General features: G+C 38.0%; 1 non-coding gene across 1 annotated transcript; it reads left to right on the top strand.

Moving 5' to 3' along the window:
• Window positions 1–347: 347 nt before the first annotated feature.
• LOC146899599 (small nucleolar RNA R71) lies at window positions 348–455 on the top strand. The gene has a single exon (XR_015024363.1). It is a non-coding gene; the product is annotated as a small nucleolar RNA R71 (small nucleolar RNA).
• Window positions 456–15,414: the final 14,959 nt, after the last annotated feature.

Below are 15,414 nucleotides of genomic sequence, written 5' to 3'. Positions count from 1 at the left end.
GGCCAAATACACCACAAACTTCACAAAGAGGTGATACAGGGGGAGGTGTGACAGCACTAGTATTTATTTTATCAAATTTTTGTGTGAGTGAGTCAACTTTAGCAGCTAGATGATCAGGGCAAGAATTTTCATACATACCTACCTCTTTCTGAGAGGGTGAAGGAGCAACATTAGTGGTGTCCCTTCCGTAGGTCCACTGATAGTGGTTTTGTGCCATGTCCTCGATCAAAGCATATGCTTCTGTGTATGTTTTGTTCATCAGAGCTCCACTTGCAGCTGCATCAACATAAATTTTTGTGGGATACAAAAGGCCATTATAAAAAGTGTGAATAATAAGCCAATTCTCTAAACCATGATGGGGACAAAGTCTAAGCATTTCTTTGAAATGCTCCCACGCATCGTAAAGAGATTCTCCATCTTTTTGAGTGAATTGTATGATTTGTTTTCTTAAGTGAACAATTTTAGAATGAGGAAAGAATTGGGCAAGAAAAGTTTGCCTCATTTGTTGCCATGAAGTGATAGAACCAAGTTTTAATGAATTAAACCAAGCACTAGCTCTTCCCCCTAAGGAAAAAGGAAAGTAGTGCAGCCTTACGACCTCTTGGTTTGCATTCACGGTTCCACTGAGTCTTAAAAAAGTTGAAATATGAAAATTCGGATCCTCAGTGGTTGATCCGAAAAATTGATTTTGCTGAACTAACTCAATAAGTTCAGGTTCTATTTCAAAATTGTCATCAACCGTTGGGTACACAATAGCATCGTATGACTCATTTGAAGATGGGATTGCATACTCTATGAGAGTGCATTCCTTAGCCATATCGTTATTATCTTCCCAAGAAGTTAAAGGCAAAAGAAGAAATAGAAAAAGATATTTTTTTTTTATATAAAATAAAATAAAATAAAGAGAAAGATTTTTTTTTATATTAAGTAAATAAAATAAAATAGAATCAAATAAAGATTTTTTTTTTTTTTAGAAGGAAATATAGAAACAATAAAATAAAATAAAATAAAACAACGAAAAAGATTTTTTTTTTTTTTAGTCTAATCACTATTAAAAAGTTAATCAAATTTCAACAACTCCCCGGCAGCGGCGCCAAAAACTTGATAGGCCAAACCGCAAGTGCACGGTCTATCGAAGTAATAGTAGTAAGAAGAGTATCGTTCCGCTAGGGAGTTGTGAATTCAATTAGCTTTTAGAGAATGATTAGAAGAGAAGAAAGATTATGAAATAGGGGGTTAATTGCTGAAGATAAATAACAATAATAATAAAAGAGCCTTGGGATTATTGATTTATCACAATAACAAACCCTTCACTAGACAAGACTCAAACATCTAATTTCATGGTTTACACCTTAATTTCTAAAGACCGGTTTCCCTTAGCCCCTCACCTTTCCGATGAAAGTCCGGTGAGAGTTTACTTCTAGTAACCAAGCCTATTTCACTGACATGATTACTAGAAGATGCATAGAGGATTGAAACTACTCTTTGTCTCAATAATTGCAAAGACTATTTCACTGTTTTGCAATTATTGTCTAGATTCACTTGTTCCAACATCAAAGCTCCGCTCTCGCTTTATGAATTGATGTTTGGGATGATGGATTAACGATTATCAAACCCTCCGCTTTCGCTTCCACAGTTTGATAATTGTTAATCCACGTTAAGACGGTGAATCTAGATTAGAAATTAGGGTTACATAGAAATTAGGGTTTAAGCTTGGTTTGTTTAGGATCATGTCATTAGACTTACCAACAATCCCAAGACAAAGAAGTGTCTACTCACTAACGTTCATTGTAGACATGGGGGAAGAAGAGAGAAAGCAATAAAGTAAAACAACAATAATATAAAAGTGAACTTTTATTCCAAGAACAAAAGATGAATGTTTATGATGGAGTGCTACTCTATTTATAGCTTTACAATTGACTTAGAAACTAAGCTACTATAAGGGCAAAACAGTAAAGCTGCAACGGAGTAACTTGGGCTTGAAGAAAAGCAGCAAAGTGGTCCTGGAGGGTGGCACGGCCGTGCCACATGTTGGCACGGGCCGTGCCAAGCTTCTGACTTGGTAGAGACATATTTTTGTCTCGTATCTTCGTATTCTTGTACTGTATTTGCTCCAGTCCTCTTTCTTTTGCTCCAAGACACCTTCCACCATATATTCGTTCCTAAAATATAATAAAAGACAATTTAAAGTAAAATATTCTAAAAGGAAATAAAATGCAATAAAATCAAATCAAATCTTAAATAAAACTAAACTAAATAAAGCAATAAAATAGACTATCTATGACTCATCACCTCTTTGGCTGACAATGAAGCCTAGCAGCTTTCCAGATCTTACACCGAACGTACATTTGTTGGGATTCAACTGCGGTTTGTACTTTCTTAATCTTTCAAACATCTTTTTCAAATACACAACATGCTGCTCTTCATTACTTGACTTCACAATCTTGTCATCAACATATACTTCAATCTCTTTGTGAATCATATCATGAAACAGAGTAGTCATACCTCTCTGATACATTGCACTAGCATTTATCAAACCAAACGACATCACTTTATAACAGAATGTTCCCCACGGAGTAATGAAAGAAGTTTTTTCTCTATCTTCAGGTGACATCTGTATCTAGTTATAGCCAGAGAAACCATCCATAAAGGAGAACACTTTGGATTGAGCAGTACTGTCAACGAGTACATCAATATGAGGCAATGGGAAGTTATCTTTTGGACTGGCTTTGTTCAAATCTCTGTAATCAACACACATTCGCACTTTCCCATCTTTCTTTGGCACTGGTACAATGTTGGCGATCCACTCAGGATATTCAGCCGTCATGAGAAAACCCGCATCAATTTGCTTTTGCACCTCAGCCTTAATCTTAAGAGCCATGTCTGGACGAGACCTCCTCAATTTCTGCTTGACGGGAGGGCATTCAGGTCTTGTTGGTATCCGATGCTCCACAATCTTGGGATCCAGACCCGGCATATCTTCATATGACCATGCAAAGACATCTGGATAATCACAGAGAAGCTGAGTAATCTTCTTTTTTACTTCTGGCTCAAGTGCAGCACCAATTTTGATCTCTCGCTTGTTCTCTTCAGTGCCCAGGTTGACGAGCTCAATTTCTTCCTGGTGAGGCTGAATGGCTCTTCTTTCTTGCTCAAGCAGTCGAGTGATCTCATACAGTATCTCTTCATCATCATCCTCATCTTCGGCTTCATATACAGGGAATTCAAAATTTGGAGGAACCATAGGGTCACTGTGTTCAACGGGTTTATTATTATGGTTCAATCTGCATAATATGATTGGGATGATTTTAGAAAAATGTTTTTTTTTATGCAGATTTTTGAAATTAATAAGAAAACACAGATGTTTTGGTTTTTTCTGGCATTACCATTATTTCCAAGAAAAAGGCACTAAAAATAAAGAAAACAAAGAGTCGTGGAAAAGACGACAACTTTTATTGATAACAGCAATGCTGAAACAAACATGCCTTTACAAAGACATCAACTTTCACCTTGGGCAGAGCGAAAGGATTGTTATTTTGAAAACAAAGAAAAGCATCAGCAACAAGACACATTACATGGAAGTATGCATGACTAAAGGAATATCAATGGCCTCCCAATTTCTCATGGTGCCTCCCGGTATAACAAACACAGGCACATAACTATTCTCAGCAGCATCTTCGGCAATAGCGTTGACAAACCCAGCACTATAGAAAGTTCCTGTTGAAATGCCCAAGGTCGGGGAGAAGCCGAGGCCCTCTCTGCGCTTATTCTCCAAAATCTGTATCAATTTGCCCCAGCGAGCAGCTTGCCCTTCTTGAACAGCTTTCTGGGCGTCCTTCAATGAAGCCATAGTAGCACTAGTTCTCTGGGGTTCCGCACCTTCAACAGTCAAGCCTTGAAATGATGTCCCTTCAGCAGATCCTGCTTCAACGAAAGAGAAAGATGATGCTTGGCTAACCAGATACGCTTCTTCACCTTGTACAGTGACAAGCTTACCATTCCTCACAAACTTGAGCTTTTGATGCAGAGTGGAAGTTACTGCCCCAGCATCATGAATCCACGGTCTTCCGAGGAGGCAACTGTAAGAGGCATTGATGTCCATGACTTGAAAAGTGACCTAGAACGTCTCCGGTCCAATGGTAATTGGCAGATCTACCTCTCCAAGAACATCTTTACGAGATCCATCAAAAGCCTTAACCAAATAACTGCTTCCCCTTAGAGAAATTCCATGATGACTCAACTGTCTCAGTGTAGACTCAGGCATTACATTTAAGGATGATCCAGTGTCCACCAACACATTGGATATCATGTCAGACTTACAGTGCACTGAGATATGCAAAGCTAAATTGTGGTATTTCCCTGCTTCGGGGAGTTCATCGTCACCAAACCACAAGTTATTACAAGCAGTAATGTTACCCACTATTCCGTCGAACTGATCCACGGAGACTTCATGATCAACATAGGCCTGTTCCAGCACTTTCATCAACACTTTCCTGTGGGCTTCTGAGCTCAGAAGCAAAGACAAGATGGATATTTTCGACGGAGTTTGCAACAGCTGGTCTACAATCTTATATTCGCTCTTTTTAATAAGCCTTAAAATCTCGTCCAGGTTGGACTCTTCAATAGACTGGCCTGATGGGCTGGCGTTCTTGTTAACTGGTGGAGTTACTGTGGCAGCGGGTGTAACAACCTTCTTCTGGAACAAGGGTGGACGGACCCTTCCACTCCTCAGAGTTGTAGTTTCTTCAGCAATGTTATCAACCGCGGCTGGGGATACCAGAGGCACTTCCACTCCATTCTCAATCATAGTTGCATCATACTTGTAAGGGATTGCCTTAGTAGAGGCATAAGATACCGGGCCAGGTAGCCTGATCACCAAAGGTTCAACATTCTTTGTCTGAGGCACACTCCTAGCAGGAGAATCATGAAAAACTGGCACAATCACACAAACATCGCTAACAACCAGATGCTTAATGTCCATTAGGCTCTGTATATCATCTTGCACCACACAACAGCCCATAAGGTTCTGAAGACACTCTGAACAGGAAGCATGATCGTGATTAAACAAGGAAGCTTGGCAAAGCTTGACATGTAGCGGCACCAAAGGAGTAGCAACATTACGGACATCTAAAGCAGGGACTTCTCGAAGAACCCGAGATGTTTCAACCTTATCAAGAGTACAGACTTGCTCGAAAGCCTCGATCATGTTAATAGCCGCATGGTTTGGAAGTGGATTGTCAAGAACATGTGGGACACTATTTTCAAAAGTCAATTGTCCCCTGTCTATTAGATCTTTCACAATATACTTCAGAGCGTAGCAACCTTCAACATCGTGGCCTTGAGCGCCTTGATGGAATTCACATGTGAGATCCTGTCGGAACCTGGGAGGCAATGGCGTAGGCGGAGGCTTGCTTGGTCTGGTGACGCAATGTCCTTTAGCAAGTAGGGTTGGGAGCAGATCAGCATACCACATTGGTATTGGTGGAAAATAAGGCCTGGGCCGAAGACCCTGTTGTTGCGGCTGTTGTTGTTGAGCAGGAGGCTGCTGTTGTACCTGCTGAGCAATGGCATTAATGGGTACTGGTGGTTGACCCGGTGGTAGAGGATATTGCTGGTAGAATGGTGGGAAGAAAGGATGTTGAGAGTACTGCATATATTGGTAGGGTAGGGGTAACTGAGCAGCATTAATAGGAGCGACAGCAGCTGTGGACTGGTTACCGGATACCATCCCTACGTCAGATTCCTTCTTCTTATGGTGGCCGTTACCATACTTCTTTGGCGCACTAGCTGAGGACTCACCTTTTTCAAGAATAATGATGCCTTCTCTGACAGCATCCTCTAGACGAGTTCCCATAGTAACCATGTCGGAGAAATTATTTGGTGCAGAGACTATCATCCTTTCAACATATTCCTTCTTCAAGGTTTTCAAGAATGTCTGTGTCATCTTCCTCATCGAGCCAAGGAGAAACACGGGCAGCTGCCCCTCTCCATCTCTGAGCATATTCACGGAAGGTTTCATTTGACTTCTGAGACAAAGACTTAAGAGAATCTCTATTCAGCTTCAAGCGGGTGTTAAACTCATAATGATTTTCAAAAGCAACAGCGAGTTCCTCAAAAGTATGGATATTGTCTTTACTCAAGCCAGTGTACCAATCTGCCGCATCTTCTGTCAAGCTATCCTGGAAGCAGTGGATCATTAGCGCATCATTATCTGCGTAGTTGGCCATCTTCCGGACGTACCGAATGACATGGCTATGTGGACAAGAAGATCCATTGTATTTGTCAAATTCTGGCACTTTGAACTTCTTAGGAACCTCAAATCGGGATACCAGGCGTAGATCACGAGCCTTAGCAGAAACATCGTTCCCATGGCTAGCTTTGACCTCGCGGAGCTCTCCACCTAGCTCTCTTAACTGTTCTCTCATAGCCTCCATTATGGGGTCCTGTCAACGTGGAATGTCAACATCGATTACCTGTTGCACAGTGCGCACAACAGGGTCGGTAACAACAGTAGTCACTTGAGGCATAGAGGTACTTGTAGAAGCAAAAGTTGTTACAGGAATCTGTCCTTGATTGCCAATACCAAGGATACCAGCCGCAATGTTAGGAGCATAGAAAGCTGAGAGTCCATAAGGGCGTCCATTGGGCATAACAAACCGAGTATCAGAAGCCACAGTGGATAATGGGATGGATGGAATCATTTCGGTAGTAGCTGGAACAGACGTGGCTGGTTGTTCTTGTGCAGCCATCAGAGTAGACATAGTGTCATGAGCCTTAGCCAAGTCTTCTTTCATAGCAGCCAATTCGGCACGGAGCTGAGCATTCTCTTCCTCAAAATTAGCCATGTGTCTCCTTCTATATAATCTTGTTTGATGAACTCTGGTTGGTTGGTAAACCTTACGAGCACGAGCCACCTTTCAGACTGCGGCGGAAAAACCAGGAGGCAATGAGCACGAGGGGAGTTTTTTTGTGACCAATGAATGCATATGGTGCATGAGATGTGTAAATGCATATGCAAAAAAGACTCTTTTTTGTGTTATCGAAGGGTTTTAGACAAATTAGAAATTTGTAAACATTACTAAACAATTGAAACATTATAACCAGACGAAACACGCAAACATCACAAGGTCTTACAAGATAATTCCCTTTGAAATGCTAAGCCAAGGGATAAACTTTGAAATGTAAAACAACATGAACAACAACTGGAAACAACAATAGGCAACAGAAATCCTCAATCATAGGAAGTGGAAGGATCATCCTCAGACTCAGACTCAGACTCGTAGCTGCAATATCGGGCATAGAAGTCACGGGCACCCCTAGCCCTCTTGGAATCCCTCATAAGCAACTCATCCTTTTCTTCAATTTCCTTTCTAGCCTTAGCCAACTCCCTCTTCAACATCAAAACCTCATGAGTCTTCTGTTCATCTTTTCCATCCAAAGTCATGATCAAATTCTCAGCCTCATAGTATCTAATCTTCCACTGATGCTTCTCTCGGCTCTCCATAGCTAGATGCTCCTGATACATCTCCTGAGTAGGTAGAGGTAGAGGCAAAGGCATGGTTGGAATAGATGCGGACACATATCTCATGGCGGGGTAAGGCATGCCAATCTTCTCAGCCTGGTTTATTACCCATTGAGTATATGCCTCATGAGCAATACCGGATCTCACACCCATATGATTCACATCTTTCTTCCGAATCTTGGACCAAGCCTCTATGAAATCTTCTCTTATCCCTGTAGGAGCATTAGAGTAATGGAAGAAATAAGGAGATGTAGCAAGATAGATGGGCTTCTCATTCATCGGGAAACCAAATTGTCGCAAAGCGAGCTCCGGGTTATAGTTGATTCAACCCCGGGTACCAAGAAAAGGTACATTAAGAAACTTCCCACCACCGAAGATAATTTCTTTGACTCTGGCAGCGGGAATGAGCCAAACCACTTCATTAGGGGTGAGAGCCATGATCCGCTGTGAAATAGTCCAATTCTCTGGATTATCATGGAAAGACTTCGGAAGGTGCGAAATAAACCACCTATATAGGAGAGGTACATAGCAAAGAATGTATCCACGACCCTTGCCGGATCGATCGTGAATAGAATGGTATGTGTCAGCTAGCAAAGTAGGAACCGGATTCTTGGAGCGGAATATCACAATAGCATTCATATCCACGAAGTCATCAAGATTTGGAAAAAGGATAAGCTCATAGATGAGTAGTGCAAGAATAGCCTCAAGAGTGTCCTGACAAGTGGTTTTGAGATTGGCTTTCTCAAGTAGATACTTCGAAGTGAACCCTCGAATGTGAGCCTTAGTGACAAGATTCTTGGAGACATCAGAGGTCTTGAGATGGAGATCCTTAGAAATGATCAAGGGAGTAGGGGGATGCTCAAGACCCGTGAAAGGTGTCCCCTCAGCAATAGATAAATCCATCAAGCAAGAATAAGCCTCGAGTGTGGGCACCAACTGAAAGTCAGGAAAAGTGAAGCACAAATATTCCCGATCATAGAATTGCACTAGAGTGTGCACAAGATTCTCATCCACATTAGTCCGGAGAAGAGTAAGTAAGTCCCCGTAACGACATCGGAAACCGGTCGGATCCTTGACTTTGAGTGCCAAATCTCTCAAACTAGCCAAATCAACCTTCATGAACTTGTAGGACTTAGTCTTCCCTATTCCTACAATGTTTACAAATTCAATTTGTCTAAGCCCTTCGATAAAAGAATGGAAAAAAAGTTTATGCATGTATGCATGATCACTTTCAAGTACGGAGAAAACATGGTGGGTTAAGATTTAAAGTCAAGGAGTCATGGGTGGACACGATGTCCGGTGAATCTAGGGCTTTAGATAATAGTAACCAGGTTCTAAAAAGTTCCCAAGTCGCAACCTCTCCTACGTGTACCATGGTGCTACGAGACGAACACTCGCTCCATGATTATCCGTAAGAAAGTCTAACTTGAGTGTAGTATCGCGTGACGACTAGAACTCGAGACAAACACTCGGTTTAGCCTCCGCACTACATCCTAGAAAATGGCCATGGATGAGTTCGGTTATCTACGGTCCATAGCGTCATAGAACAATTGGAAGCAAAGTGCCTAAACACGACAACACGCGCCGACAACATCACCCCCAAAATGCCTCAGCTATGTGGGATTGATCGCATAATCCAATTCACGAGGCAATCCCCGAATTGAATTGTCGATTATATCCCCCCTAAATCCTAAGTTCACTCAGCCCGGGTGTAGGGCTTTAATATTCTCACCCGCACACGTTAGCAAGAATTTAAACATTTATTCACATAAGAAAGCAAATAAAAGAAGTAAGTAAAAACAAAAAGCGCAAGCGTGAAAATAAAGACTAGGCGTAACTCTCAAATCTCCCCAGTGAAGTCGCCAGCTGTTTTATCTTGGTTTTTCGGGTGTCAAACATTGATTAAGTTCGAACCTTTTTAACCTTTGATATCTCATTTTTTCTTGGGAAGGGAAAAATAAGAAAAACCCTTGAGAATCGAGGTCCGGGAGTTGTTTTCGTTATGGGAAGGTGTTAGGCACCCATAACGACTATAGTATCCTATAGGAACCGTTTTTACTTTCTACGCACGCGCTTTATTTATAAATGCTATTTGAAAATGTTATTTACACCTAAGAGTTTGCTAGGTTAAGAATTGGAGGGAGAAGAATGTGTTTGGAATTTTGTTTTATTGGAATTGGAGAAGTTTTGACTTCTTGCCTACATACCCTTTTAAGGGATCAAAATCCATGTAGTTCTCTTCCAAAAAATGTTTTTGTTTTTGTTGGTTGATTTTAATTTTGAAAATGGAATTTTGAAGAATAAGAGAGAGAGGCCTCAAGGGCATAAGATTTGGAAAATGTGAGGTGTGATTAGTTACTTTGCAAAAAAGGTCTAAGTATTTAGCAATTGTTTTATCATTTATTAAGAAAATAAAAGGGAAAATTCAGTGGGATTTTGATCCCAAGGTTTCTTTGGAAAATTATTTGAGTGAAGTTGTTCACATTTTTTGGAAAAAAGATTTTTCTAAGTATCGTGATTCCTAAGCATACATCTAGGGCATACATTCCCTAAGCATACATCTAAAGCATACATGTGATGTGTGTGCATGTGTCGGTGCTTGTGTCGGTGTACATCATTGGAGTCCATTGTCCGTTACATAGGCCCTAGTTTACATGCTATGGTCTTGCAAGAATTTAAAGCATAAAGAGAATTACAAAATCCCTAAGTTTTTACATGCTAAGTCTTTGGCAAAATTTAAAGTGCAAGAAATAAAAGCTAAGAATATAAGATGGAGGATGAGATGCTTATGGATGAATGAAACATGAAATGAAAGGGTTAGTAGCATAAGGCACAATAGGATAGAAATTATAAGCAAAAGGAACACTAAACAAAGTAGCAAAAACTTGACAAAAAAGTAACAAAACTCTTAACATAAAGGTGGCAAAATATACCTAAAATTTATCATAATATCAAAACAAATATATGACCTATAATTCTCATATCATGACAATTTTTCAAAGGTTTTATTACAGCAATAATGTGAGGATTATAAGAACATATTCAAGTCAAGAGTTATGATACATTTTTAGACACACTTGGCACTTTATTTTCACAAACAATTATTTACATGACTTGTAAAACAAGAAACTAACACCATACATCACAAACAGTGCCAAATACACTAAACTAAAGACAAACATATCACAAAATTTATTCATCAAGTATCAATCATCATGAGACAAAATATTGGAATCAAATCATACAAAGAAACTTCACAAACATTGACAAAAGGCACCAAAAATCACAAACAAATTCACCTATATTTTTATCCATTTTTTAACATGTCAAAATATTATGAGAAACAAGTCTTAAGTATCAACAATAATTGCAAGAAAGTTCACAAGATTTTTTTTAGAAATTTTTAACAAGATTTTTAACAAAAAATGAAAAAGAATTGAATTAACAAAGAACAAAATATTTCCTCATATCTTTGATCAATGCTTAACATGTAAACACATCAAGATTCATCAAAAAATATCAAGAAAATGATTGAACATTTTTTATGAATTTTTTTAAAAGGTTTTTGGTATCACAGGGGTGTACTTATCAACATACAGTGTTGAAATAGCAAAAAATAAGCACAAGACGAAATTGACAGTAAAATCAGGCCCAAGCCCAACGTTGCAGTTGGATCTGGACTATCCAAAAGCCTCAGAGGCGTTGGATTGATCCAGATCCAACACTGACCTAGATCTAACGGTTGAGGACAAAGAAGAGATGAACCAAGGTTGAACCTGTCCGGTTCAGATGTCTATATAAGGGCTTAGGGACCGGTTCAATTCATTTCTCACTTAACTTTCTCTCTCTAAGCCTCTCCTAGAGAGAGGAACTCTGCAACTCTCTCTTCTTCTCCGATCATCTTCTCCGACGAGCACAACGGTGCAGGTACGGTGGTTCGCCGGTGGCGCCGCCGTACCTGAATGTTTTTCTGAATTTTTTTACATCGTTGTGTTCGTCGTCTTCTCCTCTCTTAGAATATGTAACTCTTTTTTCTTAAAACTCACTAGATCGGTGTAGATCTACATTTGAAGTTACGGTTTCAACTATTTTTCAAGGTTTTCAACAATTTTCGAAATAAAATCTCACGTGTTTGTTCGATCTACACTGATTAGTGAAGAATATCACTCATGCGATTGAAAACTGGAAAATAAAGGTGAGTTTGAAGATTTACCTCTTTGAATTTTGGAGATTCGAACAAAAGATCCACGTGAGCTTTCTGGTAAGTTGTTGAACCGAAAATAAATCGGTGTTCTTCTTTTTCTTCTTCACCGATTCAAACCTTGCTTCGATCTTTCTTCTTCTCACTCTCTCAACTGTGATCGTACAAATTCGTCATTTTTGGTGACGAATTTGTGCTTGAATTGCAGTTATTTCGGTTCGATGATGAAGATTCACCTTCGAATCTCTGAGAACTGTGATGAATTTGTTTAATTTTGCTTCAATTTCTTGTTCTGGAAACTTAGGGTTTGGATTTGGGGATGAATGTTCTTGGTGTTCTTGGTGAATCTGGAAAACGGTTATGATTTTGATTCTGAGGAGAAGAGAGAGAATTGAGAATTGTGTTTGTGTGATGTGGCGTGAAGTGAATGGTATCTGTTATGTGCATTGATGATGTGGCCTTTATATAGGCTGCCATGTGTTCTGATGCTCCAATGAGATGTTGACACCTGGATTGGACCTTAACAAACTCGGCCTTGGCTTAAAACTGACTTGAGGACCTTTCTGCAATTTGACAAACTTAAAGGACCAAACTGCAATTTTAAAAAAAAAAAGACTAAAAACAAAAACTGGAACCCTAAGGACTGTTCTGCAATTCTTGAAAATAAAGGACAAAATACAAAAATGGACAAAGAGGACCAAAATGCAAATTTTAACAACTTGGAGGACTAAAATGAAAATAACAGAAAATAGGGACTAAAATGAAAATAACAGAAAATAGGGACTAAAATGAAAATAATAATAAAATTTGTTAAAATTGGTAATTTGAAAATAACGTAAAGTGAAACAAAAATAAAATCAACAAAAGGACTAAAATGAATCAACTACAAAATGAGGTACTTTAAAGTAACCTCTCTCTGTCAAAATTTCATGTGAAAAGACCAAAATGCCCCTAGGGACTAAACTGACTCAGAATGACTCAAATGCAATTTTTGAAATGGATTTTAACATGGAATTAAAGCAAGGATTTATACAAACTAATTGAAAAGACTCAGAGACAATTTCCAAGGACTAAAATGGGTTTTAATACAGGAAATGACTAAAATGCCCTTTTTCATGATTTTTGCTAATAAAGTTGAAATAAAATGCAGAGAAATATGCAATTGATCAGAGACAACTTCAAATGACTTGGAATGCAAGAAAACCCTTTTGGATGGCTTGAAATGCAAGAAAACCACAGACAAAATCACAATTGAAAATATTTTCAAAACAAAGACAATAACATATGCAGATAAAGCATGGTGAAATATCAGGGTAAAACAATATCGAATTGGCAATCTCTCAAGGGTAATAGACATATATCAAAGATGGAAAAACATTTTGAACAAGTATTTTTAGGTCCAAAATTAGGGTATGACATCATTTTAATAAATTGTATTTATCTTTACAAGGAAAGATAGAGAGATATCTTCTTATATATTGCTTCCAGGTTTTGTTGTTATGAGGCATGGCCTTTGTAGTTTTTTATTTGCAATTTTAATTTTGAGTTGATGGATTTGTTAAGCTTTGATTACTATATTGTGTTCTGGATCTTTTAATTTCAAATCAAATAATAAGGATTTCTTGATCCAACAGTGCGATGCAGATGACAAATTATCTTGTTATTGAAATCTTAGTAACATGTTTCATTCAATATTTAAGTTATTTTGGGCATTGTTCAATCATATGTCAAACTGGTTGGGGAGAGTTCTCCCTTTGAGGTTGATGTAGTTTAGGTAATCCATTTTCTTTATTAATTGAAACATTTTTGCATGATTTCATACATGAATATAAGGGCTAGGAGAATATTGTAATTCTGTAATTGCGGTCTTAACGAGTTAAAAGGTTGTAGTTGTTGCTGTTTTTGGCGTGTTTTATCGGTTGTTTCTGCTGTCCTGGTGGTTTTCCTAGCTGTGTTGGTGGTGGAGCTGTTTAGCTGGCTGTTATAGAAGCACAACTTAGTTGTCTCCCTGCTGTCAAGGAGAGGTTTTACTGCTGTCTGCTCACATACGGCCAGCAATGGTCCTGTTATGGTGGTCTTTTGGTAGCTGTAATTGTGTTTTTAATTGGGAGTGTTTTTTGGGTTTTAAGGTTTTTCAGCATACATACGTAACCTTTGTATGTTTTCTTTGTCTCTTGGCAGCCGTGTGCGTCTTGCATAGGCTTGCTTTCAATAAATTTGGCTATTTCAAAAATAAAATAAAATGATGCTTACGTGAATTGATTGATGCATATTTTTCATTCAATATTCAAGTTATTTTGGGCATTGATCATTCACATGCCAATCTGTTTTAAGAAAATTGGTTGGTTTATATAATTTGAGGTTGTTGACATTTTTTGAATTTCCATATTATCAAATTCCATTTTTACTTTTTTGCAACTCTAATTAGCATATATACTAATCTGTTGCTTTCTTTGAGGGAATAAATTTGGATTTATGCTACTTTTTTTGTAGTCCTCGGATGATACTCTACATTTTGGCTTTAGATTTATGACTATATTAACAAGCCTCATGGAAAAGTAGTCCTTCATCTTAAGATGAGCATTCATTATATCTCTAATAGATTTTGCTTCTTGAAAAGCTTTTATTGTTGATGGATTTTTTCCATTCGAGGGGGCTCGCACATATTCTGCATTACCCCCTGTGAATACTCCACCAATATGAACTTAAGGTAATTTCTTCTGCCTCCTATCAAGAAATTTAAAGATATTGTTCTATGCCTCTTGATGTGTACGTTGGAAAAGTTTCCTGATTATTTTAGTTGTTTGGTTATTTCAGTTTCAACTTTAGCCATTTTTAAGAAGGTTGTTAGTTAGTTTTTCATCATAATGCTTTATATTCTTTATAGTAATAATTTCTTCAATGTGGACTTTTGTAATTCAATCATAATAGTTTAACAATTACTTCAACTCATTGGATGTGTTTGCAATCCTAGATAAGAAACTAATATGTTTAGATTGTTACTTGGTTTGATTTGTAACTAAAATAGAGGCTTCAATTTCTCAAACAATATTCATGCTTCTATTGTGAATTTGTTGTTTTTGATCTCATTTATTTTATTTTGGTTTTTTGTTTGTGGGGTTTTTTTGCCTTCCTATTAACTTTGTTTACTATTTTCAACTCAATGATACAAGAGTTAAGGATCATATTGCCATTGGGGATTCTTAAGCACTCATGGAGTCATGATATCTATGGACATCAAAGCATCTCACTAAAAGGGTGATGATAAGGGTGTATAAATTGACAAGTGATATTGTGGTATCAAATATAATTTGATTCTATAAAGGAAAAAAAAAAAAAACAAATTAGCCTTGGCGACTGAATGTAGACACAACACGACCAAGAAAAGAACAAATTGGATCTAGTTAGAGTCATTACCCACATTCTTAGATCCATGGGTTACCAACTCAGAAAACTTAACTGACACATATAAAATAATAAACAACCATAAAAAGAAAATAGAAACATTTTTATTATGGTACATATTATAATAGTATTTTTGTTCATTTTAACGATTTTTATTCGGATTTAAAAAAAAAATCAATATTTTGTTTGTCAATGTTAGAAAGAAATATGAGGAAGATCTAAAAAGATACGACATGAGTTTATTTTTATAAAGCACCCTATTCTATTCAAATATTAATGCAAAGTT

Source organism: Medicago sativa, chromosome 8, assembly GCF_051527215.1.
Source record: "Medicago sativa cultivar Bolivia chromosome 8, Bolivia_mono, whole genome shotgun sequence".
Lineage (NCBI taxonomy): Eukaryota > Viridiplantae > Streptophyta > Magnoliopsida > Fabales > Fabaceae > Medicago > Medicago sativa.
The sequence above is the reverse complement of the archived record's forward strand: the minus strand, read 5'-3'. Positions and strand labels throughout refer to the sequence as shown.